The sequence below is a fragment of the Myotis myotis genome, unplaced genomic scaffold (assembly GCF_014108235.1).
Source record: "Myotis myotis isolate mMyoMyo1 unplaced genomic scaffold, mMyoMyo1.p scaffold_m19_p_4, whole genome shotgun sequence".
NCBI classification, from domain to species: Eukaryota; Metazoa; Chordata; class Mammalia; order Chiroptera; family Vespertilionidae; genus Myotis; species Myotis myotis.
This window is the reverse complement of record NW_023416346.1, coordinates 115265363-115289120: the sequence shown is the minus strand read 5'-3', so window position 1 is coordinate 115289120 and position 23758 is coordinate 115265363. Positions and strand designations below refer to the sequence as shown.

Here is a 23758-nt window from a genome sequence, read left to right as displayed (position 1 = left end):
AAAAATACATGGATCTTATTTATTATTTTTTTATTAATTTCAGTGAGAGGGAGAGAGAGATAGAAACATCAATGATGAGAGAGAATCATTGATCGGCTGCCTCCTGCATGCACTCTACTGGGGATTGAGTCTGCAACCCGGGCATGTACCCCTGACAGGAATCAAACCCAGGACCATTTAGTCCACAGGTCCACGCTTTATCTATTGTGCCAAACCAGCTAGGGCTACATGGATCTTTTTGAAATAGAGAATACAAGTGTATCTAACTTGTTCAATAAAGAGAGATAGGAAAAACATCATGCGAACCAGAAACTTTTATTTTATTTTTTTAAATAATATGAGAAACTTGAATGTTTTAAAACTCGACTGGTTTGTTTAGGAAAAGGTTGAAGACCTAATGCTGAACAAAGCAAATAAGAGAGCAATCTTTCAGAGAAATGTGAGCAGATAGGAGGCAGAACACGGATGTAGAAATTCACCACATTAAAGAGGATCACAATTCCATGGCATCTCGTGAAATAACGAAGTGCTTGTGTGAAACAGGTGATCTTTTGATTAATGCGATTAATGAGGACACCTAAAAGCATTCCACTAAGAGTTATATAGAAGAAAAAAGGTGTCCATGGTTACTACTGTTAATTAATATTGCTTTGGAGGTAATAACCAAAGCAATTTGATGAAAGAAATGGATATGGCTAATAGAAAAATATTCAAAATGCTTTTGAGTGAAAAAAAGGGGACATTTGACTACAGGGTGATAATGAACTTCTCAGTAACAACAAACAACTCTAGAAGAAAATGAAACAAAAAGTCTGAGGGACAATTATTTCAAACTATATTCAGCCAAACTATCCATCAAAGATGAAAAGAGAGCAAACATATTTTATACATATAATAACTCATACTATTTTCTTTCTTGCTCTCTTTTTTAGGAAACTATGTAAGTAAACTACGTAAGAAAGAAACCAGTAAACAGAAAGTCCAATGAAGGATGATGGGGTGATGATAATGATGATATCTTATCTAATAAAAGAGAAATATGTAAATTGTTTTTATCTAATAAAAGAGAAATATGTAAATTTACTGTCACTTCACAACACCCCCACAGCCAATCAAGAGTGAGTATACAAATTAACCTGACAAAGATGGTGGCGGCCCCGTCCCCCCGGCTGCTCAGGGCCTCTGGGCAGCGCGCCTCCTCAGGGCCTCCCTGCCACACTCCACACCTGTCAACAGTCCTTGCAGCCTCCCTGTGGCCCAGCCCCGGCCTCAGAGGCAACCCTCTGGTGCCTGAGTTCGTAGCTCCCGGTGTCTGGCGTCTCCCTCTACCCCACCCTGCCCCGCTGCTGCTCTGGTAAACAAAATGCTAGCATTGGAGCATCCCTGTGGGCTTAGAAGTGTGTGGGAGCTTGCTCAGTGCACAGTTAGCGTGCCCCGGGAGCCCTGGGTCAGCCAAGGGGCGATGGTGGCGGCTGTGGCAGCAGGGGCAGACAGCTCAGCTTTGTTTTGAATAGATGAAAGAGGCTACCTACACAGTAACCCATATTATCAGATCTCCCTCCTCCCTATCTCACCAAATCAAGAGGTGAGGGGCGATGGGTGTGGAGGGAGGGTGGGCAGGCAGGAGGTGGAGGGCAGAGAAGGAAGAGGATGAGAAAGGGGGCCAGTTGCATCCTACTTTCACAATGGGTAAGTGAAACGCACTAGTGCACCCAACCTCTCCAGTCCTCCCTGCCTCAGCTGCCGCTGCACAGGCTGCTGGAGCGAGCCCGCCACATGCCAGCAGTCAGGGGAAGGAAGGCCTATTCTTGCATGAATCTTCATGCACCGGGCTTCTAGTTAATAATAATAAGAGAGAGATTACAAAATTATTGGATATATTTGCCTAGAAACAATATTAAAATGTGTTTTACAGAGCTTGTGGATGATTTAGGAAGGATTAGCAAAAGGTGCTTTGAAAAATAAGAAAATGAGAAAATAAGATAATAATATTAAAATGGTGCTGAGACTCAATTTCCAAAGTGTGGATGGGGGATTCCCCTCACAGCACATGTAATTCTCCAGACACCAGCTGGGTGTCTCACTATTCAACCCAATTCTGACACCGTCTACCAGGAGGTAGCATCAGATTCCACGGGTTGAAGGCTCAGTCCCACAAGTCTGCTCCCTGTGCCCCCACTTTCAGATGCCAGTTGCAAGCTCAGGCTGTCACTAGTGCTCAGACTTACCAGCTATAGCACAGAGGTCCCCCCACACTCTGCTCAGGTTCAACTAATACAATTGGTTTGAGAGCAAGTCACATAAATCAGAGAAACGTTTCACTACTAAATCACCGGGTTATTATAAAAGGATATGACTGAGGAACAGCCAGATGTAGGTGATGCATAGGGCAAGGTATGGAGAAGGGGGGCACAGAGTTTCCATGCCCTCTCCAGAGCACCACTCTCACCAAATTTCTGAGTGTTCACCAACTTAGAAGCTTTCTGAATCCTGTCCTTTTGCGTTTTTATAGAAGCTTCATTAAATAGTGATGAGTAATTAAAGCATGGGCCTTTGACAACTAATTCGACCCACAGCCCCTCTCCTCCTACTTGAAGTTTGGGAATCAGGGGTGGTACTGAAAGTTCCTACCTTCTAATCACAGGGTTGGTTCTTTTGACAACCAGCCCCCATCCTTAGGTTACCTAATGGCTTTCCAAAAGTCACTTCATTAACATAACAAAAGACTTTTATGGCTCTAATCACAGGAAATTCAAGGGTTTGGGGAGCTCTGTGCCAGCAATTGGTGGCAGATCAAATATATATTTTTTTCTTATAAATCACAGGATCACAATTATAATATGAAATGGTGGCGGTACAGGAGGCTGCCCTGAAATACAACTAGTATGGAGGACTGAAGCTTGGTGTTAATGGACACCAAGGGGGAATCAAATGACGGATTAAAAACAAAAGGAGGATTTCTGGTTATTTTGCTCTAAGGGTTCATTCCAATAGGCCTAGAATTGGCTCAGGTGTGTTGCTGAAGTATGAGATGTATTTCCATAGTACTGACCCTGAGTCAATGAAATATAATGATGCATAGTACTATTTTGTAACCATGGGCCCAAGGCAAGTTTCAGCACATTTTGTGCCACCTTGTCAGCATTGTTTGTCAAGTGAGATTGATGGTTTGCATCTGAATGATGGTTACACCTGATAACAGCAGCAATGTGTATGGTTTGCGTAAGGGTTTCACCACTGGGGTTGGTCATGTAGCAATAATATGACCAGAAAGGTGTAAGAAGCTCTGGCCAAGGCTTCATCTCTGGACCCATGCAAATGTTGGTGTTACCTGATCCTATTACAGCTAAGCTGCCAGACTGCACAGGAGAACAAACAGCCGGGCTCTCAGAGGATTCAGAAAGAACGCCTTTATTGCAGAAGCACTAGTGTGGTGACTCAGGGCACTCGGTCTCCAAAGCCTGAGCATTGACTGTAGTGTGTTCTCACGTTAAATAGCACTGAGTTCTTTGTTTCTTAACTTCCGGGCTCTGTGGCGGGCTTTGCAGCCCCCATGGTTGGAATGGGGGAAGTGAGATTACACCCAAAGGCCTGACCTGGCCAGTGCCAGTGCTGCCAACTCCCTCCAGGGGTTGAGTATGGTTCATGGTTTATGGCCTCTGTAAAATGGTAGTATTCAGGGAAACAGGTTTTGCAAGGCTAGACAAGGATTAACAATAGAAACGGGGCTTAATTATAGACCAGCAAGAATGTGCATCAGAATACTGGTTGCCTGGGCACAGACTCAGCTTGCTAGCCCCCCAAGTTACCCCTTTATTCGCTCACAATCTAAGTGATAAAGCAGGATCATTAAGGGAAGATAGTTGGAGCCTGCTTCCAACCTTTCCAGTTCCTTGCTGTGATGCATAGCAGCAAGTAGATTTGTAAACCTTGTCATTTTGGGTTCTGTGAACCTACTTTAACATTCTAAACTTGTTTGATTGCCATCATTAACACAGCTATTGAAAAGTATATGTAACTGATAAGATTAACAGTTATTAAAAAGTGTATGTGATTGATAAGATTACATGTACTTATCCATTATGTATACTTTTCAATTATTTTTTTATATTCCTACTGTGTACACTCTTCAAGTTAGACATCCCTTGTCTGAGACTTGCATAGCACCATTTAGATTAGAATATGCACGTCAGTTTTTCTAGTGATGGTATATTACAAAGCAAAAAGAGACAATTAAATATAAGGACCGAAAAACATTGAATTCTGAGTTCTTATTTCAGTAACCAGATTTTTTTTTAATGTGTAAGCATTTTATTTTAATTATCTCATTTCAAAGTTCTTATTTGGAGAACAGAAAGCCATTTCATTATATATTCATTCCATTTCTCAAAGGCTTCCATAGATTTCATCAAATTCATGTTTCAGAGTTACTCTAGGTGTATTTGTAGATCCAGGTGTATTTGGAGATTCATCATCAATTTAGCTCACTTGTGCTTTGAATCTTTTACAATATTGAAGTCAATAACACACTGTAAATTACCTAAGCAGATGGGGAAAGGTCTTAAAGGCCCATAGTCTCATTCTTCCAGGTGGCTGGAGCCTTAAATTAGCCTGGCCATCCAGTGGCAATGTCAAAGTTCAAATTTGTATCAAATTTCATAGGTTAATCACTTAAAGGATCAAAGAGGCAAAATACATGTGACTTCAGGAAAATAATAGCTATAAAAAATTGAGTAGGCACTTAAAGATATTTTCACAAGTTTCTTAACTTTGCAATCATAGTATGGAAATAAAAATCACTGCCATATCTGGCAAAGCTGAATATTCTTGGGCCATCTACCAAAGAGCCCTGTCCAAAGACTTAATTCTAAGAGTCTCTTGGGTAAAGACCAATCATTGTTATACTCATGATGAGAGGGATAACTTGAAATGCAGGCAGATAGGGCAGGGGTCCGGTGGAAAACAAAGGCAGGAGGAACATAGTCAGGGGCAGACATGGCAGACATGGCAGTAGCCTAACCATAGGAACCAACCCAAACAGAAATAATAAAATGTTTCTGGACTCAAAGTGGGAGGCACGGGAAAACAAGGGCGGGCCTGCAGTTAACAAGGTGTATGAATGCATAGAAACAGAAAAAGTTCAGCATAGGTACAGAAAAACAATACATAGAAACAGGGAAAGTTCAGGTCTGTTGCTGGGCAAGAACAATGAGGGAACAATCAGGTGACAACACAGGTAGACATAGAGCAGGCTTGTAGCAAATATATAACCCTGGACTACAAGGCTTTAACGGGCAGCTCATTATTGGGTCCCCCTCCCCATGAGAGGAGTCTGAACCTGCTTGTATTAAATTTTCTAAACTTTTGCTTAAATCTTCTGGTTTACAGAGCTCATTCTTAAGCATTGTGAAACATGACCCCGGGAAAACACCTCTGCTCACTGTTCCTGTCATCAAGGATACAGAAGACATTTGCAGATTTCTTTGTTTTTATAAACTTAAGGATTTCCCCCTATATGAATGTGTAGCTTTCATGTGTTTCATGTGTTGTCACTGAATCTATATGAATATTAAGTTATATAAACAGGAAACTGTTCTAGAAGTTTTACTATTAAGCCACATAAAAAGGCTTCATGGTAGCCCTTGAGCTATCTATTTATCTATATATATCTATATATAAAAGCCTAAGCAACCATTACAACCAAATCACCGGAATGACCAGAATGACCGGTCGACCAGTCGCTATGATGCGCACTGACCACCAGGGGGTAGACGCTCAACACAGGAACTTCCCACTGGTGGTCAGTGCGCTCCTACAGCCAATCTTCTGTGGCCCCTTCCCCTGGCTGGCCTCCCCAATTGGCCCCAATGGGGGGGCCGGCCACCAACCTCCCACAGCCCCTCCTCCCAGCTGGCCAACCTCCTTGGCCCACCCCCCACTGGCTGGCCAACTTCCCGCGGCCCCTTCCCCCAGACGCCGGCCCCCCCAATGACCCCGATCAGGGGGCCAGCTGGCCAATCTCCTGCTGTCCTTCCCCCTGTCCGGCCAACCTCCCGTGGTGCCTCCACCTGGCTGGCTCCCCCAGACCAGCTGGCCAGCGGTCCCTACCCACTGCGGGCCGGTTCCCCTATAGGCCTCAATCACTGGGCAGGCCAAGGCACCCCACCCATGGACACATTTGTGTACCAGGCCTCTAGTTAATTATATTCTTCTCCAATAATCCTGGTGCCCCATAAAGTCCTAATGGACTATATATAAATATTACTTTTCTTCAAAGAGATTATTGGTAGACTGTTCAAAGTCTTTTGGAGGGGTTCTCAGAATCTATACATATAAAAGCCTAAGTGGCCAGAATGTTGGAGCGACTGGAATGACCAGTCTGACTGGTTGCTATGATGCACAATGACCACCAGGGGGCAGATGCTCAATGCAGGAGCTGCCTCCTGGTGGTCAGTGTGCTCCCACAGCCAACCTCCCATAGCCAGCCAACCTCCCCTAGTCCCTCTTCATGCCGGCCAACTTCCCATGGTCCCTTGCCTCATCCACAGTACCTGGCCAGCAGCTGGCAGCCAGCAGGAATGCCCCGAAAGGTAGCTGGGAGGAAGGTCCTGGCTGGCAGTTGGAAGGCCCCATTTGGCCCTGATCACCAGCCAGGACTAGGGACCCCACCCGTGCATGATTTTGTGCACTGGGCCTCTAGTGGAACATAATCAAATCTGATCGTGAATACAAGGTAATTTGGCCAAAGAGATTACTCTCTGGCTGCAAGTCTTTGTTCATCAATGGTTCCTGCCGGGAGCCGGTCCATGCTTGCTGTTTCAAGGGACCTGGCATATATGGCATACTGTTCTTAATATGTTTGCTCACCTTCTTGGCACTATGTGTTTTAACCAAGGTCTCTGAGAAAGGGTGTTTCCCCAGGTAGGGATTTTCCCCTGAAGTTAGGGAGGGAATAAAACCTCTTAACTAAGTGCCAGGCAGGTAATTAATCACGTTAACTATGAACAATCATGCTTAAGCTACATAATCTTTACTCCCTGGAATGGAGATAAGAAACGCCCTAACCTTTGTAATAGAGATTGATAGGATTGAATCAACTGGTATAAATACAGATGTAATAAGACAGCAAGAGACAGAACTCAGAACACAGAACGAAGAAGACAGAACTCAGAAGAAGGAACCTACACAGACAGAAGAACTTCGCTGGAGAGAACATGGCAAAAGATCCTGCACTGAACCTGACTACAGAAATTGGCAAGAGAACCTGACTAGAACCTGGTAACTGAACCTGGCTGGAGAACCTGGACAGAACCTGGCTGGAGAATCTAGCAAGGGAACATGGCTACAGAACCTGGCTGGAGAACCTAGCAAGAGAACATGGACACAGACCCTGGCAGGAGATCCTAACCAGAACTTCGCTGGAGATCCAGACCAGAACTTGGCTGGAGATCCTGGATGGAGATCCTGGCTAGCCTGCTGATCAACTGAACGCTGTCTCCATGTAATTCCTTCTTTGCCGACTCTGTCTACGCCTTTGGGAATCCCTGGACCCGCTGGGGTTGGACCCCGGCAGGTTCCCTACTATCTAAGTTCTTATATGCAACATAAGCACTGGATTCTTTTAGATGAGGGCTGTTTGTAATATCTATTCAAAGCTATGCATTGTTTGCATAATGATAGGAATGTTCCACTCATACCATTTCCTAAGAAGAGGTTTCATTTTTCCCCAATTTTTTATATTTTGATAAAATCCACATAATATAAAATTTACCATTTTAACTAATTTTAAGTGTATAGCTCAATAGTATTAAGTACATTCATATTGTTTTTTAAAATATATTTGTATTGATTTCAGAGAGGAAGAAAGAGGGAGAGATAGAAACATCAATGATGAGATAAGAAACATCATTGATCAGCTGCCTCCTAAACACCCCACACAGGGGATTGAGCCTGCAACCCAGGCATGTGCCCTGACCGGGAATCAAACCCTGGCCTCCTGGTTCATAGGGTGATGCTCAACCACTGAGCTATGCAGGCCAGACCATTCATGTTGTTGTACAATCATCACCACCATCCATCTCCAGAATTTTTTTTTTACCTTGTAAAACTGAAGCTCTGTACCTATTATACAGCACTTTCAACCTTCAGATTTGAGAGACTGAATATACAAATGGGCAATGGCCAGATCATACATAAAAATAGAGCTCTGACCCACAACCTATAGGAACCCGCCCAGGAAATCAACTCTTTATCTATAGTAAGCTGCCCAGAAAGCCAGCCTGTTTCCTGTGAGTCACACTTATGGGAATTCAAACCACTATCTCTATCCAATCAGGGAGGGCATACGTGAAGCCTTCCCTGTTTTCCCCTATAAAGCTTTCCTACTCCTCTGCCTGCTTTTGAGTCTCTGCCAAAACTCAAGTGACAGTGGCAGACTCCTTTGCTATAGCAAGCTCTGAACAAAAAGCTTTTGAGTGTTTCCATTTGGTTGGTATTTCATTTCCAGTTTAAATGGGTTAAATAGCTGCTCTAACACAAGGTTTATAAGGACCAGTATATTTAAACCTGTTCATAAAAGTGGTATGCAGTGTACCTTCACCTGTGACTAGGCTCAGGATAGCCCATCCACCATCAGATGATTATTTCTTAATCAAGATGTTATCTTCAAACTAAAGGCCTGGTACATGAAACTCATGCATGTGGGGGAGGGATCCCTCAGCCCAGTCTGTGCCCTCTCACAGTCTGGGAGCCCTTGGGGGATGTCCATCTGACGGACATCCTTAGTGCTGCCAGACATGAGCCCGGCTTCTGGCTGAGCAATGCTCCCCCTATGGGAGCACACTGACCACCAAGGGGCAGCTCCTGCATTGACTGCCTGCCCCCTGGTGGTCAGTGTGCATCATAGTGACCAGTCATTCCACCATTCCACCATTTGGTCAATTTGCATATTAGCCTTTTATTATATAGGATATACATTAGAGTTTCTCAGGATCCTACATGAGGAAATGAGCCAGAAAAAAGTAAAGGGAGAGAGGGAAATAGGAAGAAAGCAAGAAGAAAATCTGTAAGAGAGTGGGAGGAAGAGAAGGAGGGAGAGAGGAAGCGGGGATAGGAAGAGAGGGAGAAAGGAGTTTTGTTGGGCCTTGGATGGTGTTTTACATAGTACAAGCACTGACAACCAGTTGGCTTTTCGAATTAGAAAACTGCCTAGATATCAGAATTTTTTAGTCACAGAACATTAACTTTTAGATGTAAACTCTAATATCTGCCTTGAAAAATGAAAAGTTAATATCATAATGCACATTTATTTAGGTTTTCTTTTTCCCTAGGCTAGCAAGTTACTGCAATTGTATTTTCAGTACATCAGAATTGGTAAAAGTTTTTCTTATGTCACATCTCAGGAACTGATTGTTCCTGTTTGAAAAAAAAAAAAATTACAAAGCCTCAAAACAAATTTACCAAGTACATGGAAAATTTTCTTATTATAATTTTCAATAAGAAAACCCTGCTTGTGGTGAAATTTTAATTAGAGATTAAAATAAAACAAAATCATCCTAAAACTCATTAATATAGGGATGAAAAATGGATTGCAGATAGTTCCAGTCTCACTACTAGAATATGATGATAAATATGGATTTAGGAATTAATAGACCTTTTTGCAATGTTGCTTCATAGCAAAAACAGTATATAACCGTTTTACTTATTTTTTCCTTTTAAAAATTTCCATATGAGAAAATGGGGAAATGATGGAGTAGTTGCCCACGTACAATTTTCACTTGCCCCCCCCCCAATTAATGACAATAACTTTAGGAGGAAATGAAGACTAAAACATCATTTCTAACTAAGACAGCGAAAGTACAATCACCATGTTGGGAGCACATACACCAAATACAATGCAATTTGGTCCTAGTTGAAAAGGATATTGGGAGCTGGCACATAACTGTGTTGAGAAAATCCAGTGGAATTTGTTGTGAAGGACTCTGCTGGGCAGCTTTTGTATTGGAGAGACTGAAGTTCTTTGGCTTGTAGCGCTTCTTTCCCAACCACATATCAACAGTGAGAGCAGCAGAGCAGGTAAAAAACAAGGCTGATCAGTATTAGTTTTTGAATTCTGGAAACAAAATGACTTTGCTCCTAACTGAATTTTTTTTAAAAAATAGATGAGATTCTATCACACACATTCATGTGTGTAACCAGCTCAAAACAACCTTTATGCCAAACTGCCATATTTTTGGGATTGGCAGATTCTGCTCCCTTTCAAAAACAATTGGTCAATTATGAAAATAAATTTAAGAAGAAAGCTAGTAACATCGCAAAGCTTAAAACGAAATTAAAAGCATAAATCAGTAGTATCAAATATTATATTAAAAATTGAAAAATCAGTCATATTTAAGGTAAACTAGAGAAAACATGAATTCAGTACAGAAGGATAAAAATGAGAATACTCTTAGGGAGAAAATGAAATGAAAATTAGTATTCCTAAAGCAGAGACTAGGACAAATGGAATTTTTTCTTTTAATTACACAGATAAAATGAAAAATCATTCTTAAAATGAAGAAAAACATAAACATGCACAACTGGGTCTCAACACTTAGAAAGATTATTTAATAAACATTAATTACACTACAAACTTATATTGCGAAGTTATGCAACTCCAATATTAAAAAGTGAATGCCATAATCACCCAGAGAGAATCATGTTAACCAAGGGAGGGATAGGAAAAAGGTAGCATTAACTGTGAAGGGGTTCACAATAAGTCTCCCCACAATGTGCTACTTTGACATGCAGACTATGTTGAAGTGAAAACAATCAAGGCCCAAACTGATTCAGGACAAGCTTTTATATCCCCCTTAATTGCCTAAAAGACTTTAGATAGAGGGCCTGGCCAAGGAAGAGAACTCACACCAGAGATTTACTATAAAGAATATGGGCTCAATGTGATAAGCTGCTGGTGGTAATGGTGGTGGGGGGGGTGGGCGAGATTCCATGAAGCCTGGAGATCAAATTGCTGTCTGTGTCCCATTGTCTCTGCAGAGCATGAAAGACATTTATTTAGCAAACATTTGCTCTTCCCATCTTCCTGAAAACAGTCTCTCTCCCTTTGGAATTCCAAGACCCATACCCCCTTTTCTCCTTAGCTCAAATGGCATATAAGCCTCAATTGTCTGAATGCATGGAGGTCTTCTATTCTTACGGAGCCCCTATATGTGCATAATTAAATTTATTTTTCTCCTGTTAATCTGTTTTGTGTTAATTAGATTATTAGACCAGCCAAAGAATTTAGAAGCACAGAAGGAAATTTTTCCTCCCCAACAACTCTAATTCTGTCTGCAACTGAACTGCTAAATGCCAGTAGAGTAGTTTTTACAGCAGAGTCAAAACAAGAAAGCTCTTATCAGGAAATTCAACTCTAACTCATATTCCACAAATTAAGGACATTAAAATATCATCTTGAATTGCAAAGATTCTGGAGAACAAATTTTTAAAGAATCACTCAGAATTAAAATTTAATGACTACCGATTATATAGATAAGGAGAAACAGTTGACTTAATTTAAATAAGAATTTGTTCTTACTATCTGAAAACCAGTAATACCAAACAGGAGTTATCTCCTAATTATTTTTTTAAAATTATGTTTTTATTGATTGTAGAACCAGAGAGGAAGGGAGAGGGAGAGAGAGAGAGAAACATCAATGAGCCAGAACCATTGATCAGCTGCCTCCTGCATACCCCCTAGTGGGGATTGAGCCCACAACCCAGGCTTGTGCCCTGACCAGGAATAGAACCAGCATCCTCTCCTCCTCTCCGTGCATGGGATGATGCTCAACCAACTGAGCCACACAGGCCAAGGCTGTCCTAATTCTTTTTTAAAAATCTGTGTGATATAAAATACAAAACCAAAATTCACATAGTATAGAGCACCATAAAACAAAACAAAAAATGAAGAAAATTTAAAGTTACAAAATAAAATAAATGGGCCTTTCAAAAGTAACACCAATTTTAGCAGTAAACACAAAGGGGATAATATATATATAAATTAATTAATTAATATGACTTTCAAGGTCTAGAAAAGTAAATAATGCAAAAACTAAAAAGGCAAACATATATTGTCTCAGTAATTGTCCTGAAGTATGACTATAAATGAAAACAATAAAGACAAACCATGTCAATGTAATAAGATATACTATTAATATCAACAAAGATTTCAAGGTAGAATTTATTAAGTGGGAAAATGAACTCATTTTATGATGATGATGATAAAAGATACTATATGCATTTATTGTTACATTTGTAAAATAAAGTGCCTATCAATACAAAAAGAAATTTACAGAAACATTAAATTTTTATACCAATGTCTCAATTCTTGATAGATCATAGGCCACATAAAACAAGAATATAAAATCTAAGTAATCTTAAAAGTAACTTTATACATAAGATTTATATTTAAAATCAATGCCCTTGAAAAGTGTAATAAATTCTTTTTCAGACAACAAAGAGATATATACGGAAATAAAAGAACATATCATATCTCCAAACACAACCGCAATGAATTCCAAAATGTAAATATGATACAGATAAAACTCTGTGATCACAATGAATTTTAAAAAATCAACAATCATGAGAAGAAACAAACCTAAGAAACAGGATCCTGAAGTAGTAAGTTAAGAAAATGTCAAACCTTCTATTGAGGAATATAAAAAAATTAGTGGGAATAAAGACACACATATTAAAATTTAAGAGGATGTTGTTCTTTTTTTTTAATTAAATCTTTAATGTTCAGATTATTACAGTTGTTCCTCTTTTTTCCCCCCATAGCTCCCCTCCACACGGTTCCCACCCCACCCTCTGCCCTTCCCGCCCTTCCCCCCACTGTTCTCATCCATAGGTGCACGATTTTTGTCCAGTCTCTTCCTGCATACCCCACACTCCTTTCCCCCCTGAAAATAGGCAGTCCACTCCCTTTCTATGCCCCGATTCTATTATATTCACCAGTTTATTCTGTTCATCAGATTATTTATTCACTTGATTTTTAGATTCACTTGTTGATAGATGTGTATTTGTTGTTCATAATTTGTATCTTTACCTTTTTCTTCTTCTTTCTCTTCTTAAAGGATACCTTTCAGCATTTCATATAATACTGGTTTGGTGGTGATGAACTCCTTTAGCTTTTCCTTATCTGTGAAGCTCTTTATCTGGCCTTCAATTCTGAATGATAGCTTTGCTGGATAAAGTAATCTTGGTTGTAGGTTCTTGGCATTCATCACTTTGAATATTTCTTGCCACTCCCATCTGGCCTGCAAAGTTTCTGCTGAGAAACCAGCTGACAGTCATATGGGTACTCCCTTGTAGGTAACTGACTTTTTTTCTCTTGCTGCTTTTAAGATTCTCTTTGTCTTTTGCTCTTGGCATTTTAATTATGATGTGTCTTGGTGTGGTCCTCTTTGGATTCCTTTTGTTTGGGATTCTCTGCTCTTCCTGGACTTGTAAGTCTATTTCTTTCACCAGGTAGAGGAAGTTTTCTGTCATTATTTCTTCAAATAGGTTTTCAATATCTTGCTCTCTCTCTTTTTCTGGCACCCCCATAATTTGGATGTTGGTACACTTGAAGTTGTCCCAGAGGCTCCTTACAGTATCTTCATATTTTTGGATTCTTTTTTCTTTTTGTTTTTCAGGTTGGGTGTTTTTTTGCTTCTCCGTATTTCAAATCTTTGACTTGATTCTTGTGATCCTCTAGTCTGCTGTTGGAACTCTGTATAATATTCTTTATTTCAGTCAGTGTATGCTTAATTTCTAGTTGGTCCTTTTTCATAACCTCGAGGGTCTCACTAGATTTCTTGAGGGTCTTACTAAATTTATCAGCAGTTTCTAGAAAATTCTTGAAAAACCTTATAGTGTGGTTTTGAACTCTATATCCAGTAGTTTGCTTTCCTCCATTTCTGTCATTTGTGACCTGTTTCTTTGTCTCCACATTTTTTATGCTTCCTTGTGTTGATAGAGTGGCTTTCTGTGCTAGGTGTCCTGTAGGGCCCAGTGGCTCAGCCTCCCCAATTACCTGAGGTGGACACTCTTGGTGCACCCCTCTGTGGGCTTTGTGCACAGTCTTGTTGTAGTTAAGCATTGATTGTTGTAGTATCACTGGGAGGAATTGACCTCCAGGCCAATTGGCTGTGAGAATCAGCTGTGTCTGCAGTGGGAGAACTTCTGTGCTGGAGACACCTTTCTGGGGCAAGACCTGCTTCAGTGGGGCTTTGGTGCTCACTGAGTCTGCCCCCTGATTGTGTCCCTTATGGATCTGAGGAGTTGTAATCTGGATGGTCCCACTCTGACCACTGGGTACACTGGCACTTGGATCTCTAAGGAGGTGCTAATTTAGCGTCTGCCTGAGGCTACCCAGCAGGAGCCCAGCTGTGAAGCAATGAAAGCTGCTGTGGGGCCCTGGGCCTTCTTTTGGAAGTTCTGGGTTTCTCTTACCCAGCTGCAGTTTGTTAGGTAATTTTCAGATTGCAAAGGGCCAGGCCTTTCATATGCAAAAGCCTCTGTGCACAGCTTGGGTAGGGCGGGGTCTCTGGGGAGCAACAGGGCGGAGCAAGCAGCTATGGCTGCTCCTCAGTCCTACCCTAAGAGGCCCAGCTTCTCAGTGTCCCGGTAATCGCTGCAAGTACCTCTGAGAGAAAGCCGCCCTCGAGTTCTGACCGATGCCAGACAGTCCAGTTTCTCCTGTATGAGTCTGGGTCCCCAGAGACTCACCCAGAACTGGAGTTCAGAGCAGTCAGGAGCTTGAGACTCCCTCCCAATTGAAAAAGACAACCGTGTCCTCAGCTGCCAGCCCTTTCCGTGTGCACCTCCATACCTCTGCACTTTACTTCCACACCGCACCGCCTCTGAGTCTCGGTGTGCTTTTCTCTTTCCTTCTAGTTGTATAATTTCCACTCAGCTAGCCTTTCTGTGGTTCTGGATGATGTCCGTTTTGTCTTTTAGTTGTATTTTTGAAGTTGTTGCTAGGCAACAATTTCCGGTGTTTACCTATGCCGCTATCTTGGTTTCTCCTCAGATGTTGTTCTTTTGTTTGTTTGTTTGTTTTGTTTTAGTAAATCTTTCTTGTTCAGATTATTACATTTGTTCCTCTTTTTCCCCCCCATATCTCCCCTCCACCCAGTTCCAACCCCACCCTCTGCCCTTACACCCCCACTGTCCTCATCCCTAGGTGCACAATTTTTGTCCAGTCTCTTCCCGCATCTCCCACACCCTTTTCCCCACCAAGAATAGTGAGTCCATTCCTTTTCTATGTCACTGATTCTATTATAATCACCAGTTCATTCTGTTCATCAGATCATTTATTCACTTGATTCTTAGATTCACTTGTTGATAGATGCATATTTGTTGTTCATAATTAGAATCTTTACCTTTTTCTTCTTCTTCCTCTTCTTAAAGGATACCTTTCAGCATTTCATATAATACTGGTTTGGTGGTGATGAACTCCTTTAGCTTTTCCTTATCTGTGAAGCTCTTTATCTGGCCTTCAATTCTGAATGATAGCTTTGCTGGATAAAGTAATCTTGGTTGTAGGTTCTTGGTATTCATCACTTTGAATATTTCTTGCCACTCCCTTCTGGCCTGCAAAGTTTTCTGTTGAGAAATTGGCTGACAGTCATATGGGTATTCCCTTGTAGGTAACTGAGTTTCTTTCTCTTGCTGCTTTTAAGATTCTCTCTTTGTCTTTTGCTCTTGGCATTTTAATTATGATGTGTCTTGGTGTGGTCCTCTTTGGATTCCTTTTGTTTGGGGTTCTCTGCGCTTCCTGGACCTGTAAGTCTATTTCTTTCACCAGGTAGGGGAAGTTTTCTGTCATTATTTCTTCAAATAGGTTTTCAATATCTTGGTCTCTCTCATCTTCTGGCACCCCTACAATTCTGATGTTGGTACGCTTGAAGCTGTCCCAGAGGCTCCTTACACTATCTTCATATTTTCGGATTCTTTTTTCATTTTGCTTTTCTGGTTGGGTGTTTTTTGCTTCTTCGCATTTCAAATCTTTGCCTTGACTCTGGTCTGCTGTTGGGAGTCTGTACAACATTCGCTATTTCAGTCCGTGTATGCTCAATTTCTAGTTGGTTCTTTATCACAACATCAAGGGTCTCATTAGATTTCTCGAGGATTTCAATAACTTTATCAGTGGCTTCTAGACAGTTCTTGAGAGACCTTAAAAGTGTGGTTCTGAACTCAATATCCTCCATTGACAGTTTTGTCCTGTTTCTTTGTCTCCGCATTTTTTATGCTTTCTTGGTGCACCCCCTAGTGGCCTTTGTGCGCAGTCTTGTTGTAGTTAAGCCTCGATTGTTGTAGTTAATACTAGGGGGATTTGACCTCCAGGCCAACTGGCTGTGAGAATCAGCTGTGTCTGCAGTGGGAAAATTTCTGTCCTTTAGGGAGGTGCTAATCTAGCCTTTGCCTGAGGCTACCTGGCAAATGGCTCTGCGCAGGACTTGGGTGGGGCAGGTCGCACCGGATCAACAGGGCCGGTGGAGGGAGCAGTTATGGCTGCTCTCAGTCCCGTCCCCAGAGGCTCTGCCTCTCAGAGTCCCAGCAACTGCTGCAAACCTCGGAGAGAAAGCTGCCCTCGCGTTCTGACCGATGCCAGACAGTCCTGCTTCTCCCGTTTGAGTCTGGGTCCCTAGAGACTTGCCCAGACTGGAGCTCAGAATCTGAGCCTCCCTCCCGATTGAAAACGACAACCGCGCCCTCAGCTACGAGCCCTCTCCGGGTGTACCTCCACACCTTTGTATTTTCCGCACTGCGCCTCCTCTGAGTCTTGTATGCTGTTCTCTTTCCTTCTAGTTGAAGAATTTCCCCTCAGCCAGTCTTCCTGTGGTTCTGGGCGATGTCCGTTCCATCTTTTATTTGTATTTGTGAAGTGGTTGTTCGAGGCAGCTAACTCCAGTGTTTACCTATGCCGCCATCTTGGTTTTCCTCCGGATGTTGTTCTTAATAAAATAGAATACTAAACCACTAAGCACTTCCAATAATAATAAACAATAAAAATCAATAAGACTTCATTTTAAGTCTTAGAAAATAAACAAAATGAATATAAAGAAATCAGAAGAAAATATTTATACAGACTGAACACATATAAAAGTGGAAATTTTCTCTTTATAACATACAAAACAGTAGCATTAATAAATCATTTCTAAGAAAAATGCGTAAGCTAGCCTAATCACACTACCTTAATCAAAGAAAAGAAGTGAAACTCGATGAACCTAAACTAAAACTTACAATATGCTAATTAATATACTGGCAAGCCCAGTTTAGAGTTTTTCATTATCTCAACTTCACTATCCTCCCCAATAAAAATTAAAGGAGAACCAGAGTAAGTTGGAAGTAAGGAGTGATTGGATATTAGTTGTTTCTACATATTACTTTTTAGTCATTGAATATTTAAATTTTCCTAAGGGTATTATTGTTATATGCATAAACTCTGTATCAGATAATATAGTTTTAGTTTATTGTTTACCACAGTTAAAACACACACACACAAACACACACACACACACACACACAGAAATTCAACTGTGTAAATGTAAAGATTAATTTGCTGTTATCAATCTTTTCAACAATTTATGAATCGGGCAGCATCCCATCTAGCAAATAGAATGAAACTCCAAGAAAGTATAAAAGGGAAGGATTTATTGTTAGGGTTTGGCTGGTGACTTGGACTGTGAAAGAACTCACAATTAAAAGAAGAGTTGTAGCCTGGAGGTCATGAGGTCAAGGTATGATTCCTGGTCAGGTCACATGCCTGGGTTGTGGGCTTGATCCCCAGTGGGGGAGCGTGTAACAGGCAGCTGATCAATGATTCTCTCTCATCACCCATGTTTCTATCTCTCTCCATCCTCTACTTTCCTCTCTGAAATCAATAAAACTATGTAAAGAAGAAGAAGAAGAAGAAGAAGAAGAAGAAGAAGAAGAAGAAGAAGAAGAAGAAGAAGAAGAAGAAGAAGAAGAAGAAGAAGAAGAAGAAGAAGAAGAAGAAGAAGAAGGGCTGTAGAGAGGAGGTTTACTTTACTTTCCCAAAGAGAAAGGGCCTGTGCAAGGGCAAGAAACAAAGGGCAGCTTCCCCTTTTAAAGGATAATGGCTGGTGTTGCTAGATGACAAGGAAGGGAGGGGAATTTGGGGCTAGAGTTGAGCAGATATCAGGGAGGTTTTAATTTGTTTTCTCTTCAAGAGACAATCCAGGCAGATATCCTAGGGAGGTGTCTTATTAGTACTTTTTTCCAAGCCTGTAAAACATGCTTAGGACAAAAGTTATGAAGAGTTCAAAAGAGGCCTGTTTGAAGTGGATGGGTAAGGGAACTTTCAACTAGAGACTCCTTGGTGCAAATTATCTCTGAGTTGTAAAAATAGCAGGGAGGAGGGGTATTCAAGAATGTAGCCTTGAACATAGTTTAGCTTGTCTTGTAGTTTGAAAAGAGGAGCTGTTTGAATCACAGGAGCTAACAATATTGGGGTTTAATTACCAGGTGTTTCTCATAAAATTGTGGTTGGTTCCAGCAAGAAAAAGAGCTCTTTTTCTTGTCCTAACATTTATAGGCAGAGAGGGGCAGAAAACGGAACTTCCCAGCAAACAGTGGATTATTTCAGGCAAGGTAGCCTTCCTTTGGACAAGGGCTGGGGTATTTATGCAGATTGCCTCACTAGTACTGATCAGGTAATTCCAGATTGACTGGTTAATGTTAACATTCCTGGAAGAGATTGGAACTGAAATTAGGTTAGATATTAAGTCTTGGTTTGCTGACATGGTGCTTAGTACAAGTGAGTCTTTTTTGGTTCTGTTGTCTTTTTTTCTTTAATACCACCATGGTGGGGGAGTAGTAGGGGTGGAAGAGGTTTATTTTGTTTGTTTGTTTTAAAAAGGAGTACTCTTCCCTCCTGTCCCCCTCACCATTTTGGGATCCCTTGATCCCATTTATCATTAAGTCATGGCTGATTCCTGGTAACTTCTGGCAGGCTAGGAAAGGAGTCATCACAAGGATAACTGACCCTAATCACCATGAGGAGGTAGGACCGCTTTGTTTTTTAGAGATCTGGAAAGACCAGTGCAGACTACTATGATGTTCCTCAGAGTTAGTCTCTTACTGATTTTATGGGGAGAAAGAGGCATCTTATAGTGGGGATTTATTGGTGTAGGTGGGGGAATTAAAAGTGCAGAGAAGGTAAAAGTACACTGCCTGGGAGACAATTTGAGATTTTTCACAACTATGATAGAGAAAAGCAGTGATTTGCTGTGTTTAGTATGTGAAGGATGGAAGCTGATTCTTGAGATGACTGTAAAATACAGATAATCAGATGACAAAAATTATCAATAATTTTACTATCTTGAAAAAGTATTTCTACCTTGATACATTTTTATCTGTACTTTTAATGAATACCATTTGTGATCAATTGGGTATATAATTCTTATTTTTTATTATACAAGTTTTTTCTAAAATATGAAAAATTATAATGATGAAAAACCATCACATAAAATTCCACCACCCAGATATAACCATTTATAAATGCACTCATCATTTTAGTATATTTCTTTACTATCCTTATTATTGCATACTAGTGGCCTGGTGCATGAAATTCATGCGGGGGGGGGGGTGTGTCCCTCAGCCGGGCCTGCACCCTCTCCAATCTGGGACCCCGATCCCTGTGGGAATGGGCCTAAACCGGAAGTCGGACATCCCTCTCAAAATCCGGGACTGCTTGCTTCTCACCGCTCATGTGCCTGCCTGCCTGATTGCCCTTAAACACTCTGCCTGCTGGCCTGCTTGCCCTCAACTGCCCCCCGCCCCCCGCCAGCCTGCTCACCCCCACCTTCCCCCCCCACCGGCCTGCTTGCCCCCAACTGCTGCTCCCCACCAACCTGATCACCCCCAACTGGCCCCCACTGATGGCCTGCTCGCCTCCAACTGGCCCCGCCTGTCAGCCTGCTCACCCCCAACTGCCCCCCCCTCCGCCAGCCTGATCACCCCCAACGGCCCCCCCACCAGCCTGATCACCCATAACTGCCCTCCCCTCTTGGCCCCTAACTGCCTGTACCTTGGTCCTGCCACCATGGCTTTGTCCAGAAGAATGTCTGGAAGGCCTCCTGGAAGGTCTCCCAGTCTAACTAGCATATTACCCTTTTATTAGTATAGATTTTTATAGAGTTTACATCATTGAAAATATATTAGATTTTTCAAAAGAGTTAACTTGGGAATATTCATAAATCCTATATTGAAGATTTTTATTTTATTTATTTTTAAAATATGTTTTTTATTGATTTGAGAGAGAGAGAGGTAGAGAGAGAGATTGGAACATGGATGTGAGAGAGAAACCTCAATGGGTTGCCTCCCATACCTGCACCTACCTGGGATCCAACCTACAACCAGACCAGGAATAGAACCAGAGACCTTTTGGTGCACAGGATGATGTTCACCCAACTAAGCAACACTGGCCAGATTTAAAATATGTTTTACTATGGTTGCAAATATCAAAAAATTTCTATATGTGACATGGCACCAGAGTTAAGTTAGGGTTTTTCAAAATGCTGACACGCCGAGCTCAAAAGGTTCGCCATCACTGCCATATATTGAAGATTTTTAAGTGGTAAGTACAATAATTAACTAAATAACAAAAATGGCTCAACTCATCCAATACAATATTTAAAGTTGCAGAAAATCATTACATATCTCTAACAAGAGTGAGACTATTATAATTTTATATGCAAGCGTGCTTTTGTGGAGATAGAGCAAACTCATTTGGAGTACAATTTCATCCAGCAAAGTCTCCAAAAACAGTTTAGTCATTATTACCAATTACTGATTTAGGACAGCAAGAATAATTAGTTTATGTCATCCTAAGAAAAGGACAAGATTTTTCCACTAAACTGTGAGATGGGAGACACATGAGAAATTGAACAGAAGAAACAAAAAGCCTTCTAGTACTAGAGCAATCCTGTAATTATTGTGGGGAGATAACTTCAGCAAGCATTGAGAGACATTCACTTTGAGCTGCTATAAATCATCCAGAGACACATTGCATTCAGGGCATTCAGTCTGTTAAGGAAAGTCAATTGATGTCATGAATTAACTAGTCTAGAATTTAGTATTAATTAATTTTGGGGAAAGTCTTCAAGTAATATTTTGAAGAAAGATGCATGGGTAGTGTATTTTCTAAACTTTTAAATTTTTAATTAAATTATTATTATTTTGTTGTTGTTAATCCTCACCAGAGGATATTTTTCCATTGATTTTTAGAGAGTGGAATGGAGGGGGGAGAGACAAAGAGAGAGAAACATTGATGTGAGAGAGACACATTGATTGGTTGCCTCCCACATGTGCCCAATCAGGGCAGGGGATTGAGCCTGCAACCAAGGTTATGTGCCCTTGACTGGAATCTAACCCAGGACTCTTCAGTCTGTGGGCTGATTGATGCTCTATCCACTGAGCCAAACTGGCTAGGGCAGTGGTTCTCAACCTTGGCTGCACATTAGAATCACCTGGGAATCTTTTTAAAATCCTGATTTCTGGGCTTCATTCTCCGGAAATTCTGTTTCTCTGTTACTAATGTTGTGGCCCCACCCCATAACAAAGAAACAGAATTTCCAGAGGATGAGGCCCAGAAATCAGGATTTTAAAAAGATTCCCAGGTGATTCTAACGTGCAGCCAAGGTTTCGAACCACTGGGCTAGGGCTAGGAGTTAAATTATTTGTCTCTATAAATGAAAATTAATTTATCTCAGTTATGAGATTCTCAGGTCACCATATTTTCCTTCTAGGACGTCTAAAATGTATCAATTTGTTGTCTTCCAGTACCTCATATCGGGAAAAGAAAAGTCTAAAGGCAGTCTTGTTTTCATTCTTTTCTAGGTAATCTTTTCCCTCTTCTTCCTGGATGTTATAGACTTTTACATTCAACTTTGTAATGTATCCCATTTGACAAAGTATCTAGATGTAGTTTTCCTTACATTGATTTTACTGGTGTTCAGTGACTGTTTTGATCTTCACCCCCATGCCATATTTTGTTGTTGTTTTGTTCAAGAAACTTTATATCAATTGTAACATTGATCAATTGGTTAATATTTCTTTATTTGTCTCTTCACTATTTCTATAGTTTGTATTTACATTACCCAACGTTGTCAGCACAAACATCTCTGTATATAGCAATCTTTGTCTTTTTCTCAACCTTTTAGAAATTCTCAAGCACCTCAGGAATAATAGAGTATTACATTGAAAAACCTGGCATCACTGCTCATCAGCACTGACTTGGTTCATATTGCCTAATTCACAGATTGTTGTGAAAATTAAATAATACAATAAATATACAGCAAAGGTGCTTATCATTGAATAAATGTATGTGAATATGTACAATATTGTATATTCTGTTCTTATTTTTTTCTAAAATAGATTTGTTAAATGCTATTCAATTTTACTTGCCCTGTAATCATTTCTTATTTTTAACTTTGTTTTTTTCATCTAATTTTATCTACCTCTACTTTTAGTTAATCCTGCTGTCTTTTCATTTGAGCCTGGTAAATTCTGGCTTTCTTATACTTTAGCACATAGCATTTGTTTTCTTGTATTCTTTCTGAATACCAAGTATTCCTAAAATGTTGGTTGAATTAATGTGGGCTGTTATTTCCAGATGTATGTTATATCTTTGAACTTTCAGGGTTGTTTTCCTTCTTCATAAGACTATACTTATATAAGGACCACTTATCTTTGAGATGGGTTACATTAGAGGCAAGGAATTTATACTTAATTCTTCCAGAAACTCGCCTTCCAGATAGACTAAGCTGTTACTCCTCAGCTCAATTTTATAGCTCTTTTTCTAACAGGAACAGGGAGTCAGGGAGTCAAGTTAACAAAAAAAAAATTAGTATTCTTTGCCCAACCAGCATGGCTCAGTGGTTGAGTGTCGACCTATGAACCAGGAGGTCACAATTCAATTTCCCGTTGGGTCATATGCCTGGGTTGTGGGCTCGAACCCCAGTGAGGGGTGTGCAGGAGGCAGCCGATCAAACATCATCATTGATGTTTCTAACTCTCTCTCCCTTCCTCTATGAAATCAATAAAAATGTATTTTAAACAAATATTATTATTTAAATAGTCATGACTATTACATTATAGACTACTGGTTCTTAATAAGTGGTGATTTTGCCACCCCCCACCCCCTATTCCCTACCATGGATCATTTAGCAATGTCTGAAGACATTTATGGCTGTTTCAACTGGGTGGAGATGTGTGGTACTGTCATTTAGTCAGTAAGGGCAAGAGATAGTACTACACTTCCTACAACACCCCACAACAAATAATTATCTGGCCTCAAATGTGAGTGATGCTGAGGATGAAAAACCCTGTTCTTGAGGACATTATTCTCTCCTACCTTAATTATTTTAAGGGGAAATTTTAGGAGTTCAGATACTTGTATATGAGCAGGAACTATGAATCCACATAGATTATTTTTTTCCTTAGGAAATTTTCAGCCTGATTGTGCAGATTCTGACAACAATTCAGTCCATTTCAAACTGTCAAAACCTTTGGATCAAATACTTTATTGAAATCTTCAACAGACAGGGTTTGAGAGATCCAAGTTCATTTTATTTTAAATAAAATTTCTGTGAAGTATCAGAAAATTAGGCAGGGAATTCTCAAAGAACTGAAATGCCAGTTTGGCTGGAGAAAACACTTCAAAAGTGACAAATAACATCTGAGCTCAGACATGCTAACCTGAGGAAAA

The 23758-nt window shown here is 40.7% G+C and overlaps 1 pseudogene; it reads right to left on the bottom strand.

Moving 5' to 3' along the window:
* Positions 1 to 4325: 4325 nt before the first annotated feature.
* Positions 4326 to 5560, bottom strand: LOC118653604 (annotated as a pseudogene).
* Between the last annotated feature and the right edge of the window lie 18198 nt (positions 5561 to 23758).